Consider the following 16018-nt stretch of genomic DNA (forward strand, 5'->3'; position numbering starts at 1 on the left):
TGTTACCAAGTCCAAACTTGTACTGCTTGCTGCACAACGGGTCAGTAAGTCGAGAGATGAGTTGTTGGGGCAAGGAATAGTGACTTTATTAGGAATGCCAGCAGACCAAGAAGATGGTGGACTAGTGTCCCAACAAACTATCTTACCTGAGTTAGAATTCAAGCTTCTTTTATACTAAAAGGGGAGGAGGTGTGGTTGATTGTTGCAGACTTCTTGGTGTCAGAATCCTTTGTTCTTGCATCTTGTCCAAGTGGGTCAGGTCATGATGTTCCTGTAAACCTCCAGCAAGACAAAGGTTATTCTCTTTTCTGCAACTTTTTATCTCTATATGAATGGAAAAGTGTTATGCCTTTAGAGGTCAGAACCTTGAAAATGGGCTATCCTGTATATCAGGGGTCCCCAACCCCCGGGCCATGGACTGGTACCGGTCCATGGCCTGTTTGGAACCGGGCCACACAGCAGGAGGAGAGCAGCAGGCAAGCCAGCAGAGCTTCATCTGTATTTACAGCCGCTCCCCATCGCTTGCATTACTGCCTGAGCTCCGCCTCCTGTCAGATCAGCGGCGGCGTTAGATTCTCATACGAGCACGAACCCTGCTGTGAACTGCACATGCGAGGGACCTAGGTTGCGCACTCCTTATGAGAATCTAATGCCTGATGATCTGAGGTGGAGCTGAGGCAGTGATGCTAACACTGGGGAGCGGCTGCACATACAGATTATCATTAGCAGAGAGGTTTGACTGCACAGGGACCATGATAAATCAATTGATTGCAGACTCATATTAAAACCCTATCAGTGAGTGGCAAGTGAAAACAAGCTCAGGGCTCCCACTGATTCTGCATTATGGTGAGTTGTATAATTATTTCATTATATATTACAATGTAATAATAATAGAAATAAAGTGCACAAGAAATGTAGTGCGCTTGAATCATTCTGAAACCATCCCCTCCCCGGGTCTGTGGAAAAATTGTCTTCCATGAAACAGGTCCCTGGTCCAGACCAGAAAGGTTGGGGACCGCTGCTGTATATTTCAGACTATAGGCAACGTTCTTAACTTGTAGCAAAAGCAATAGAATACAAAGGTTAAAGTAAAAGAAACAAATCCAATATGGAGTCATATTTGTTTTTCCCTGTTATGTGCTCATCTGCGATATATATAAGGGTGTGTTTGTAAGTACATGTGCCTGAGGACAGTGGACCCTTGGACCCAATTTATTTAGTGGCTAATTCCCTCCCTTTTTCCTTTAAGCAACTCTCTGTCTCCACATTATTCCAGAAGGGGAAAAGGAGGGATGAAGGAAGAGGGAGAAAGGAGGAGGAAAGAAGTAACCAAGAATTGGACTTCCCTGGCGGTCCAGTGGTTAAGACTCCACCTTCCAATGCAGGGGGTGTGGGTTCAATCCCTGGTCAGGGAGCTAAAATCCCACATGCCTTGCAGCCAAAAATCCAAGGCATAGAACAAAAGCAATATTGTAACAAATTCAATAAAGCCTTTAAAAATGGTCCACATCAAAAAATAAAAAACCCCCAAAACAAAAAACAACAACGAAAAACCAAGAATGAAAAGAGAGAAGAGGAGAGAATGTCATGTAACAGGGGAGCAGGATTTAGAAAGGAAGAAAGGGAGGAATGACTCTGAGAAGCCCTGCTTTCCCCAGCCCTACCCTCTGCTCTTTCCAAATTCCCAGGCTGCCACCAGACCCATCCCCCATGCCTCTATCCATTCCCTAACCCAATGCATGAAAGCTGAAGCTTTCACCTCATTCTCTGAGTTCTGCCCCCAGCACTCCAGCTAGAATCAGAAGTAAAAGGAAATTTCCTGTTCCCATCATTAGTATTGCACCAAGAGACTAATTAAAGAAAACACAGCAATCTACAAGGAATTTCTGACACTTTCCAATTCTTTAAAACCATGGATGACGAGTGCACTGCTCCTTACAGCCCGTCATGAGGCAACCCACCACTTTTTCCTCCCTCCCAGCTCTGAAGACCTCCTTAAATTTATGCAGAATGGATAACAGCAGCCCCTTAAAATTCAAAACTGCCCATTACGTGTCACCCCATTATGCATTCCATTCTTAGCAGGGTTTTTTTTTTTTTTTTGAGAATGTACATTGCTGAGGAAAGAGAGGCCTTTAGGGTACAGTATATTTCAAAACACAATTAAAATAAATTCTTCAAGTGGAAATGTAAAATGCATTTGTATTCTATTAAAACCTCTGGCCTTATCAACTGCAGAGTGCTGCACACCAAGGTCATTAGTAAGGAGCCTTACACAATGGGCAGCAGGCATCTGCTGCACAAAAACAAACAGGGGCCCAAAACACCACAATAACTTCCTGTACCTGTTCTTGTTTGCTTGCTGAGCCCTCAAACATTGGGAGTTGCTGAAATACATAAAAGCGTAACAGCTTGAGTCAATATTTGCCAGCCTAAGAGAGTGATTTTATTTAGTGAGATGACTGAACTCTTCTGAATAAATACATCTCCTTGAATGCAGGAAAACCACAGGCAGGAACTGGGGGAAGGGCCTGAGGGCAGCACTAGTTCTGCTGTTGGGGTAGAGCTCGGGCTGTGGCTCTGAGACTTCAGAGGATCTTTTTCTGGCCCCTTTCCTGCAATTCTCTGCATCCTGGGGCAAGGGGTACAGCCCCGGTGGCATGGGATCCAGTCCAGAGGCAAGGGAAAACTCTCACCTCTAGGCTGCACTCTCTTATAGATAGGTGGTTCTCATCACAGTCGCCTGGAGGGCGCTCATGGCGGGGCCCAGAGTTGATGATTCAGTGTGTCTGGGATGGGGCCTGAGAATGTGTGTTTCTAATGAGTTCCCAGGGGATGCTGATGCTGCTGGTTCTGGGACCACACTTTGAGAACCACTGGTCTAGACCAGCTCTGTCCAGTAGAAATGTAACACTAGCCACATAGGTAATCTGAAATTTTCCAGTAGCCATGTTAAAAAAATCAAAAAGAAACAGATGAAATTGTTTAATCATATAACCACAAAGATACTATTTCAAAATATAATCAATATAAAAATAACTAATGAGATACATTACATTCATTCTTTTTGTACCAAGTCTTCAAGTTCCAGGATAAATTTTTTACTTGCAGCACATCAGTTCAGACTAGCCATATTTCAAGGGCTCAGTAGCCACACGTGGCTAGTGGTCGTTGTGCTGCGCAGCATGGTTCTAGACCGTGCTCTGGGTATACAGGACCCAGAAATTCCCAGACCTACAGTCATAAGCTACCTCCAGGGCCTGAGTGTCCCCACAAATGTTCATCTTACTGTTGAAATAGAGTGCATATCCCCAGGCTCAAGGGTGACCCTGAAGAGTGTGAGTTCAGGAGGTGAATTGTATTGGAATAAACTTGAACATAAGCGCTGGGGCATCCATACATATGAACATGAGGCACGTTGAGGTGTGGGGCACAGTTAGGTGGGGAGAAAAATGGGGCAGAATGGGCTGTGTGTGTATGAGAGGGAAGGGGGTGGGGGAGAGAGAGAGAGAGAGAGAGAGAGAGAGAGAGAGAGAAGGAGGATCAATTCTACTCCAGACTCCTTTCAGTTAACAGAACGGTTCATTCCCCATATTACACTTTCAATGGATTTTGCAGAAAGTTCTGGCTGCCATTGCATTTTCACTGTCTTACCTGTGTCAGGACAATTAGCTTTTGGGGTTTGCAGCTCTCCCAGGGCACTGCTCATAAAAGGAAATGCTTCATATGCCTTCCTGCTGTAGGGCTCTCCTTCCTGGCTTTTTCCCTTTGTTTTATAAGTGGCTTGGGGTTTGACTTGAAGGAGTGATCATAAAGAGAATGATTACTTTTACACTGGCTACAGTGAGGAGAGGATTCTGTGAGGAGGGATTTATACATGGAAGCCAATACCCACTTTGGAAGGCATCACCTTTTGCCCATGTAAGTGCTGCCCACAGGGTCAATAGCTGGAATTAACCTGGATCCTTTTTTTATTATTATTATTTTTAATAAAGCTGCTTTACGATAGAGTCTGATGTGAGCTCCCACTCTGCAACTGCACCAACATGAAGGGAAAGAACACAGTTTCATTTAAGAATTTTTTGTCCCAGTGGGTACCATTCCCTCCTCCCTCACCCTCCTAGTCTCCAGAGAGTCAGAGAGAGAAGAACAAAATTAAGCCTTTTATGAGCATAAACTAATAGCAACATAAAAGAGAATGAGCTCATTGCCCTGGTTTTATAGGTTGTTTAATTTGTGAGATACAATAATGGAAATCAGCTTTTGTAGGAATGGCTGTACTGAATGCTCACTGGATGCCACGTCCCATGCTTGGTGCTTCACTTACCTCATTTAATTCTTTCAACTATCCTATAAGATGAAGAAATGGAGACCCAGGATGGATAATATCCCAAGGAGAGTATAAGAGGTTGACAGCCTTCCTCCTACCAGAGTCTTTTTGACTCGCCAAACTGTGCTGTTTGATAGGTCAGAAAGATTGAATTGATGGATGCTCCTTACTCGCTACAATAGGTGTCAAAAGCTTCACATATCTGTGTACCTTATTCCAGCAAATCGGCATTCCTTCTGTTATGATGTACAAAGATGGGGCAGTAAGAAACTGTTACCACATTGCTTCTGTGGTAACCCTAGAGTCAGTCCTTGAATCTTCTGTTTTTCTCACACCTCACAACCAGCAACCTTCTGTTTTTCTCACACCTCACAACCAGCAACTCTAAGGATGTTAATGTTGGGGAAAGCTCAGCCCTTCAGAAAGGAGCACTGACCAATCCAAATTGATACTTGCCAGCTGGTGAACTACATGAAGTGCTAACCTACACAGAGTCAGTCCTTGGCAGTGTAATAATTTCCATAACTCTCTCTAAACTTCTCTGGCTTTGGGGATCTTGCCATACATGGCTGGGCTATCTTTGTTGGTTCAATTAAGCAGTAATTTCTAAATCTCCATGTCATGTTTGGTGCAGGCACAGCCCCACTGCAGGTATACGTGTTTCATGAGCCTAAAACAACAGGCTACATTACCTGAAAGCCTGGGAGGAAGACTTCAGCCTCCCAGAAATATTTCACTGTGTCTTTGGCTACAGAATAGTTCACAAGGGCAATGTATTCTGGGAGCCTGTTGGAATGCTCAGCCAACAAGAGCCCTGTTGAGATGATGTTCATTCTCCTGGGAGCTTTACTGTTTACATTTGCCTTTACTCATCTTTTAGCTGAATCAGAAAGCTGAATGGAAACTGCAGTGTTTGAGAACACAAAATGGATTTTGACACTTAAAAGAACTTTCATACAGAAAAACCCAGAGTTAACAATCTTCACACGTAGGCTAGTTCTAAAACCCTGGAATTTGGGAGTTGTCTGGGACTGTAGAGATTGCTTCCTGTGCAGCCCAGTACGGTAACCACTAGCCACATTTGTCTATTTACATTAAAATGTAAAATAAGGGCTTCCCTGGTGGTGCAGTGGTTAAGAGTCTGCCTGCCGATGCAGGGGATACGGGTTCGTGCCCAGTCCGGGAAGATCCCACGTGCCGCGGAGCGGCTGGGCCCGTGAGCCATGGCTGCTGAGCCTGCGCGTCCGGAGCCTGTGCTCCGCAACGGGAGAGGCCACAACAGTGAGAGGCCCGTGTACCGCAAAAAAAAAAAAAAAAAAGGTAAAATAATTTGAGAGACTCTGGCCAAGATAGTGGAGTAGGAAGGCCCTGAGCTCAACTCCTCCTCTCATGGGCACACCAAAATTACAACTATTTACAGAGCAACCATCGATGAGAAGGACCTAAAGACTAGCAGAAAAGATCTTCTACAACTAAAGATATAAGGAAGGAAACACAACAAGATGGGTAGGAGGGCCAGAAAAGCAGTAGTCAAGACCCATACCGCCAGGCAGGAGACCCACAAAGGAGAGGATAATTACAATTGCAGAGGTTCTCCCCAGGGAGCAAGGGCTCTGAGCCCCACATGGGGCTCCCCAGCCTAGGGATACTGCACCAGAAGGATGAGCCTCCAGAACGTTTGGTTTTGAAGGCCAATGGTGCTTACTTTTGGGAGAGCTAGAGGGCTGTGGGAAATAGAGACTCCACTCTTAAAGGGCACACACAAAATTTCACACACTCAAAGACGCAGGGCAGAAGCAGTAATTTGAAAGGAGCCTGGGCCAGACCCACTTGATGATTTTGGAGAGCCTCCCAGAGAGTCAGGAAACAACTGGGACTCATCCTAGGGGCATAAATGCTGGCAGCAGCCATTTTGGAGCACTCATCCTACCACAGGGACACTGGTGCCAACAAGAGCTATTTTGGAATCTTCCCTCTAGCTTATTAGCACAAGGACCGAGCCCCACCCAACAGCCAGTTGGCACCATTCCTGGGGTACCACAGGCCAAGCAGCTAGCTGTGAAAGAAGAACAAAGCTGAAGGTATCATGCTCCCTGATTTCAAACTATACTGTAAAGCTACAGTAATCAAAACAGTATGGTATTGGCACAAAAACAGAAGCAATGGATCAGATCAATGGAACAGAATATAGAGCCCAGAAATGAACCCATGCTTATATGACCAATTAATCTATGACAGAGGAGTCTAAACATACAATGGGGGAAAAAATAGCCTCTTCAATAAATTGTGTTAGGAAAACTGGACAGCTACAGGTAAAAGAATCAAACTAGACTACTTTCTTACACCATATAAAAAGTAAACTCAAAATTAATTAAAGACTTAAATGTACAACCTGAAACCATGAAACTTCTAGATGAAAACATAGGCAGTATGCTCTCTGACATCAGTCTTTGCAATTTTGGGGGAGTATGTCTCCTCAAGCAAGAGAGAAGCAAAAATAAACAAGTGGGTCTGCATCAAACTAAAAAGCTTTTTGCACAGTGAAGGAAACTATCTCAAAATGAAAGGCTACCCACTGCATCAGAGAAGATATTTGCAAAAGATATATCTAATAAGGGCTTAACATCCAAAATATACAAAGAATTCATACAGCTCAACGTAAAAAAAAGTAGGTTAAAAATGGTAGAGGACCTGAATAGATATTTTTCCAGAGAAGACATACAGATGACCAATAAGCACATGAAAAGATGCTCAACATCACTAATCATCAGGGAAATGCAAATCAAAACCATAATGAGATATCACTCACACCTGTCAGGATGGCTATTATCAAAAAGGCTATTATCCTCACCCTTATGAATTGTTGGTGAGGATTTGGGGAAAAGGGAACTCTCTTGCACTGTTGGTGGGAATGTAAATTGATGCAGCCACCATGGAAAACTGTGTCGATATTCCTCAAAAAATTAAAAATAGAACTACCATATGATCCAGCAGTTCTACTCCTGGGCATTTATCCAAAGAAAATGAAAACACTAATTAGAAAAAATACATGCACCCCTTTGTTCATTGCAGCATTATTTATAATAACCAAGACATGGAAGCAACCTTAAGTGCCCATCAATAGATAAGTGGATAAAGAAGATGTGGTGCATATATATACAATGGAATACTACTTATCCATAAATAAATGAAATCTTGCCATTAATGACAACATGGATGGACCTAGAATGTATTTATGCTAAGTGAAATAAGTCAGACAGAGAAATACAAATACTGTATGATTTCACTTATATGTGGAATCTGAAAAACAAAATAAATGAACAAACATAACTAAACAGAAACAGAGTCATAGATACAGAGAACAAACAGCTGGTTGCCAGAGGACAGGGGAAGGAGAGAAGTAGGTGAGGCAGATTAAGAGGTACAAACTTCCAGTTACAAAATAAATGAGTCATGGGTATGAAATGTACAGTTAGGGCAATATGGTCAATAACTATGTAATATCTTTGTATGGTGACATGGGAACTAGACATATCAGGGTGATCATTTTGAAATGTATAGAAATATTGACTCACTGTTTTGTGTACCAGGAACTAACAATGTTGTAGGTCAGTTACACTCCAAAAACAAGCAGACAAACTCGTCGATCAGATTTGTGGTTACCAGAGGCAGGGGGTTAGGGGAGGGTGAACTGATTGAAGGTAGTCAGAAGATACAAACTTCCAGTTATAAGATAAATAAAAGGGATGTAATGTGCAACATGGTAAATATAGTTAACACGGTTGTATTATATATATGAAAGTTTTTAAGAAAGGAAATCCTGAGAGTTCTTATCACAAGGAAATTTTTTTTTCTATTTCTTTAATTTTATATCTATATGAGATAATGGATGTTCACTAAACTTATTTTGGTAATCATTTCATGACATATGTAAGTCAAATCATTATGCTGTGTACCTTAAACTTATACAGTACTGCATGTCAATTATATCTCAATAAAGCTGAAAAAGAGAATCTCCCACAGTAAAAGTAAAAAAATAATAATATTTAAATCAAGTAAAATTAAAAATCAAAAAAGTGTTTCTCAATCTCACTAGTCAGTCATCAGCCACATGTCGCTAGTGGCTACTCTATTGGACAAATACGGAACACTTACACACAAATATAGAACACTTACATCATTACAGAAAGTTCTGTTGGACAGCACTGGCTAGACTACTCTCCCCTCATTTTATAGAAAATAAAACAAAGGTGTGTAGAGGTCAAGGTCAAGTGTCTTGCCCTCTTGTCGTTCAGATAGTAGTTTGGCTGCAATTAGAAAAGATCTAGTTTGTCTTCCGCTGTCCTTTCATACTACCCGGCCGTCTCCCATCTCTGATGATAATATCAAGTGTTATTCTAATAACATCCAACACAAATACAAATGAATGAAAGCAAGCTGGTGATACGATTAACCGATAAAAGTGTGAGTGATTACAAATTAAAGTTAAAATAGTTAGAAAATCCTGTCTTCTCCATGAAACTCTCTAACATAAAAAGAAGAGACAGTTTTCCCCAGTATCACTGTGCTTAGGCCTACAGCTCACAGGGCTGCCTCAGTTACTGTGGGACTGCATTGCTTATATACCTAATGAATACATTTTATCATGTTTCTTTGGTTTTGCATAATGAATATCTTGGGGGATTTTTGTTGCCTAAGTAACTCCATGAAAGCTTCCCTTGCACTGTGTATGCAGAGCACATTTAGGGATGTTTTGGCCATAACAACCAATAAGAAATAATGGCTACTGTTAGCTTACACACAGCAGAAACCATTTTCAACTTTCCTGTGATTCAGAACTTGCACTACAACCTAAGGTGTCAGGGTTGAGCATGCTATGGGTCTATAGTTAATGACTCTCCACACAGAGAAAGCTGAAAATTCCTACGAAGCCTGGAACATGTCTACATACAAGAATTTCTCTCTAGTCATTTGACTAGATTTCCCTAGGTACTGTAAGAATCTCACATTTAGGCCAAAGAACCTCAATATAATACTACCTTTTCCAGGGTTGATGTGGACCTGAGGAAACTTCTGGAGCTCCTCAGGGTCAGGGACAGTACCTTATTCATCTGTATCCCCCATCACTCAACACTATGCCTGGAATACAGTATGTTCAGCCGATGTCTGTGGAGAGAAAGAAGGAAGGAGAGGAGAGGAGAGGAGAGAGCAAGGAAAGGAGGGAGGGATGGAGGGAAAGAGTGATATCTTTAAAATCCTATCTAGCCTCTCAAGTGGAAGAGTAACAACAGCATGGAGAAATTTAATTATTCTAATTTGGAACCCTTTCATTATATGGCTAAAAGCAGTCATGCCTCTGAGGTGGACACCTCTTATTTTTGTCTGCTCAGCACTCCTCATATTAAGAGAACCTATCTCTTCCTTCAGCCATTACTTCCCTTCAGCCCATGTGCTTCAACTGATATTGAACCTACTCAGCTTAGAATGGACACTAGACCTGGGCCTGGCCAAAGAGATTAGTGGGCGTGTGAGCACAACTAATTAGAATAATCTCCAAAGACGTCAAGAAGAAGAAACTCACTGTTGCTGTTTCTGAGTTGGAGGAAACTAATCCTAGAACTGTTACTAGCTATCTTTGGTGCTTCATTGGTCCTCTCAGTGGAAAAAGCAGAGACAAAAGATGGAGAAAGACAGATGCCTGATGTCATTTTTTGGACATTTAAATCCAGTCTTGAACTTTTCACTTACCTGAACCAATAAATTATTCCCTGGCCTCTTTTTTTTTTTTTTTGAGGCTGGTTTAGTTTGGTTTATGTTGCTTAGAGTAGAAAGAGTCAAGATTAATATAAACACAGACTCTAAAAATCACTCTTGAAAGATTACTACCATGACCTTTGTAGCCATTAACACAATGGTGACTTCCTCAGGCTAAAAACTGCTCTGGAAAGTACAGCTTTTCTCAGATTTCCAGGCATCTCTGGCCTTTCTGGGGGGGATCCATTTCCAGGTAGATGTCCTCTGATCTCCACACATTGCCTCCTCTGCTTTACCCCACTCGCAGGCTCACAAATCACCCATTCATAATGCTCTGTGCATAATGCTCTGTGCTAGCATTCTCCACTGACCTTTTCCTAACCTTTGATTTTCCAAACCCATCTCATGAACCAGCTCATCCCAGGAGTGAACAATGGGAAACAAAGATTTATATGTCACAGTGTACTTTATATTTAATAACTGACTTGTCATGGCATTTATCTGTATAAAAAGTTGGGTAATTCATGAGTGGGTTGGCAATAGCAGCCTCCGGCGTTATGTTTCCTGCTCTAACTCAAGAAGATGGACAGCTTGGTAGGTACTAGCTCTCACATGCTGAGAAATCTTCAGATATGCTCTTGAGTTTTTTTTCTGAGGGAAAATGAAAAGTAGCCTTACCAGGAAATGGTGGCTCACAGGGACACATTCTATGATGATCTTGTAGCAAAGGACAAGAGCTACATGACTAGAAGGCTGCTAGTGTAGGCCCAATAGTTTGCTTTAGTCCCCATTGCAAAGGCTCACAGATACACAAAGATACTAAGTGCTGAAGCTAGAATTTGCCCAACTCCAAAGCCCCAATTCTTTCCGTTGTACTTTGTTTTTCTCCAGGTGTTTTATAACCGTGCACTTTGGAGGACAAAGCAAGGAGAAACTGACATTTTTGTTAAATAGGCATTGTGTAGTTTGTATGCCAGATCTCAGCTTTATAAAATAAAATGAGAGACTTATACATAATAAAGCAAACAAAAGCTGGCCTCACGTTTATGGTTTTACAATATTATTCTTCTATCATTAATCTATAAAAGCGTCAAATATTATCTTTTTGGTACTGTCAGGTCACTCTGTGTTTTGCTCTTTTATGTTTTCATTCACAAATATAATTTGCATGTGCTAGTTTCAGAAAGTTCAGAGACCCAGTCCAATTCTAGGGTAGCTAAAGACTGTGATAGGTTATGCCTACCATCCGGGGTTAAAAAGCACAACTATATGTCCTGGAGTCATTTGCATATCTTCTTTAGGCATCTGGGAGGAGAAGTAAAGGTCATGGACTGAGGAAGTTCTAGGAACCAAATTCTGACTCTGAGGGAATTAAAGATCTTAAAGGACTAGGATGTGGTTATGTTCCTAATACCATGACCCTCTTCTTTTGCAATACTTGGATATTCTTGACTTTTATTAAGCATTCTTATAGACTGTAAGTCTCTTGAGGGCAGGGACTGTGAAAGTTTTCCTTAGCACAGTGTCCCAAGGCCTAGCTAGTACTCAATGCCTGGCCAGTGGTAGGCACTTAAAAGTTGTTGGAATGAATATATGTTTAATGAACCACGGGTTTCATTGTGAAGTGCTGGCATGTTCTCCTTTCCACTGCTTGAAGGTTAGAGAACTAGAGTTGAGAAAAAAGACAACACATAACTGAGCTAGGTCTCACTTTGAAGACCATGTTCCTCACTCAGGAAATCCAAATCAGCTGCCTCATATCTTGAACAGAAAAAAATAAGGAGGTGGTTTGCCCTCAGGGTTCCCCTGGCATGACCAGTTCTCCATAGATGTATGTCAAGTGAGGAGGAGGAGGAGTTTGGAGACCCTGGTAGTTCCTTCTACTTCTGGGTCACTCCTACCTCCAGGGTGATACAGGGATAACAAACTAGATGATGTTTAACGGAGCTACAGCGAGGAATGGTCTCTTTCCAGCAGCAGTGCCAGAGGAGAGAGCATCCCATGGAGGCTCTCACATAGAAGTCCAGCATCTGTACTCCCCTTTTTCCAGGGGTGACCATATCTGGGAATAGCTTCGAGTCAAGAATTTCAGCAGTTCCTGGAAGGAAGCTATACCTGGGGAAAGCAAGGCAACTGTTACGGAAACAACAGGGTCCTGTATTTGTTACACTCTGAATCATCAGAAGAGGTCAGCTTGAAGGTCTCTACAGACACATCTGCCCTCTCATGAATGAGGAACAGGAAGCTACAGACAGTAGCTTCACTCCTTGGGAGCAAGTTCACAGTCTGGAACTTCTGTAGTCCTGTGTTCTCCCACTTAATAGAGGATTCTGTTCCTTAATCCAACTAGAGATTAGTTATCCTGCTGTCAGAATATTTGCTGCACTTGCCTTGTGGGTACATCTTACAAGTAAGCTGCTTGTCAGGATGTTGAACAGGATAAGGAGGGGGGATACCCATAAACTTCCAAGAAATGGATGTATGATTTCATTGTACCCACTTTCTAATGAATTGTGAAAGTATGGCAGAATTCCTTCTTAAGAGTTGATTTCATTAATAAATACAATCTGTGAGGAGATATTAGTCCCATTTATTTATAACATTTGGAAGTCACTGATGTATACCTAAATAACTAAACAATTTTAAATGGGCAAATTAGCTTAGACCAAGTCTGCAATAACCCCCACCCCCATTTTTTCAACTCTAAATACCAACTCTCTAGCTAACTAGTTCTGTGATTATGATCAAGTCACTTAACACTATCTGAGCCATTTGTATACTCATTTATTTATCCATTTAGCTTTTTTTCATTCACCAAGTGTTTATTGAGAACCTACTATGTGCTAGTAGGTGTTATAAAAGATCTCATAATACCTACTTTACAGAGTAATTCCAAATAATTAGTGAGATAATTTAGAAAAGCTCCTAGAACAGAGGGGTAGTTGATAAATTTCTACTGTATATGAATTTGGAAACAAAACATATTAGAGGGTTAGGGAGAGAAAAGCCTGTCTCAGGGTTCAACTAGGTGTTTAAATCTTGTATATTGTTGCTAAAGATTTTAAAGGTGTATTTTTTTCCTCAACAATAGAACAGAGATATTAGTCTGAGTAATTGCCCTAAGGTCAGGTAAAATGATATTTAAAATCAGCATCCCCCCCATGAGCAAATATCTCCCTACTTTTGCTTTGGAATCAAGTCCATGATGTGGCCCATATTCAGACAGAGCCTTCTTGTAAGGATAGCCACCCTTTAGGGAGTGTGCTGTGAGAGGTACTGTAACCTCAAGTTTACAGGAGGCCTTCCCAGACAGCCTCTCTGGAACAGTCCTGAGTGATTGTGCACACACAGCACTCTGTGTACACCCTGTTTCACAAAGATTCCCCTCCTACTTCTCCCTTGTCTCTTTAGTAGGTAGTTCAATTTACATCACATAGATGGTTAAACAGTGCTGTTGGGTTACTGGAAGAAATTATTTATTTCTATACTTTTCTACTTTGAAAACTTAAAATGAAACTGGGATAAAAATTTTCAAAATACCAAGAAGTGGGCAGATATCCTAGGGCCACAACGAAAAGCCAAACATTTCTTATTGGCTACTTGGCTTGGTGAATCAATGGAGGCTAATTAAATGTCCTGCTGAGAATGGGGGATTTGGTGTGTTTTATAAGGCTGAATAATCCTCCAGTGAGTCAAAGTAAAGATTTTTCTTTTAGAAAGCTGCTGACTAATGTGAGGTGGGTGAACTCTTTGGAAGAGCCTTGAGCAAATGCAGCTGGTATGCAAGTGAGGAGACATTTATTAACCACCCTGGGGGCCCTGGTGAGGAGAGAGAGAAATTTAGGGCAACTATGCCTTTTTCTTACTCTGCTTCCCCGAAAATCAGGCCTTGCACCATTGTTGAAAATAGGAAGAATTCTGTATTTTAATCAGATTCCACATAATCCTGCACTTTGCAAAAGTAGACAATACTCTTTAAGCCAAAAGCTTTGTATTCTTCTTTGACCTCATAGAGAATCTTTAGAAATACATCCCTCACTCTGCTTTTTGTCTCACCTGCCTTGGTTGGGTGCCCCTGTGAACAGATAGCTTTAGATCTTTGCCTTCTCTTCTTCAATGGAATTTGGTTTCCTAAGAAGATAAAGGGAGATGCTTCCAGGACCCATGACTCTTCATATCATTTCTTTTTGTCTCTGAACAGTGGCTTGAAAGGAAGATACTTTATTAAATGCAAAGTGAAGGAACATTTCTTGATCAAATTCCCCAGTTTTTTTTTCTTTTTTAAAAGCCTACATGTATAAAATTTTGCAAAAGATCTTAGAAATATGTTTTCAAGGAGAGGGAATTATGAAAACATTTGACTTTATAAGTAATTTTAGAAAGGTTAAGAAAAATTTGGCTCCATCCAGACAGAGCTTAGTAAGAATAGAATAAAGTCATCTTCATTCAGTTAGAGAGTAAAAACTAATAGACGAGAAGGTCCAATATTTACCAGTTTAAGAAGTCAGTAGTATGTTTAAAGGCAGACTCCAGGTTTACTGAGAGGGTTAAGGGGCTATAATTATGAAGTAATTAGTATTAATTTAAATACCAACAATGTTGATAAGAATTGTAATGTCAGAGAGCCACAGTAGCTCATGTTTGCTTTATAAAAGAAGTTTTAGCAAATCCAAACAAGGAACTGCCATTCCAACATATTAATTTTTCTTAAAACTGTGGAAGCCATTTTGAGCCAGTTTTTAAAGTCTAAAAATTTGGAATTTACCTTTGGAAATAAGAATTCACCTGGTCTAGATGCAATGGGAAAAGATCCGCTCCAAAACTGACTTTTTAAAATAGAGCTACAAACTTTTCAAGTGATGTCAGCAAAATGGTGGACTAGGAATCTCCAAGCTCTTATTCCCTGATAAAAATATTTTTAAAACAAGTAGAAACATCTGAAACAACTTTGTCTAAGCTCTGAAAAACAAAGGTTTACAGCTACCAAGCCAACGCCAAATCAAAAAAGAAAAAAAGTCATCCTGAAAAGGGTAGGAAAATCTTGTGGCATTTTTACTCACTCTTGCCCTGGCAAAACCACTCCTTCTCTGGTATGGCAGTGGTTTTGGTCTTTAAGCAGCAGAATCCTGATTCCCAGTTCCCTACCTCAAACCAGAGGAAGCAGAGCAGTACTTATTTGTAAATCATTTGTGTGTGTCTGTTCTTAGTTTGAGAGATATCCAAAGGACTGATATAAGGTGTTTATCTCTGTTTCGCCCACCTTGGAACTTAGGCAGGAAAAGTGATAAGCACTGCTCAGAAAAGCAGGGTGATTATAGACACAGATGCCTGGGGTATGAGATTACATGTGGAGACACACAATAGACTATCTAAGGCCTGGAGGAGAAGCTGGGGTGAGGCTTTTCAGGGAATTAAGGCATTCAAAAGCAGCCATATATATAGGGGAATTTAGAAAGCCATGCATATGCCCAGCCAAGATGCATGCCCAAAAAATACCTGAGAAGACCTTAAGCTTTCACCTCAGGATTATGCCTTCACTTAGAACAAACCTAGCTAAGTTTTGACGGATTGTCCTAGGAAAGACCCAATCTGCAAAGACTGGGAGAGCTCCTGGCATTCAAGGAAATCTTTTTCAAAACATTATCTGAACACAGAGACTGCAGTGATCACACATGATAAGGAACAGTTTTTGATTGTAATAAAATAGCTTGGAAAAGCCTCCAAAAATGGACCACTGTAACCTTCAACAATTTAAAAAAACCTGGGGAAGTGGAAGAATCTGATTTCCAGAGTTTTCCACATTATAATAGTCAAATGCCTAATTTTCAACAACAACAACAAATCACAAGGCATACAAAGAAACAGAAACAGGGCTTCCCTGGTGGCTCAGTGGTTGAGATTCCGCCTGCTGATGCAGGGGACACGGGTTCATGC

The sequence above is a fragment of the Delphinapterus leucas genome, chromosome 6, assembly GCF_059928025.1.
Source record: "Delphinapterus leucas isolate spDelLeu-1000000601 "Yukka" chromosome 6, BTC_Dleu_Yukka2, whole genome shotgun sequence".
Lineage (NCBI taxonomy): Eukaryota > Metazoa > Chordata > Mammalia > Artiodactyla > Monodontidae > Delphinapterus > Delphinapterus leucas.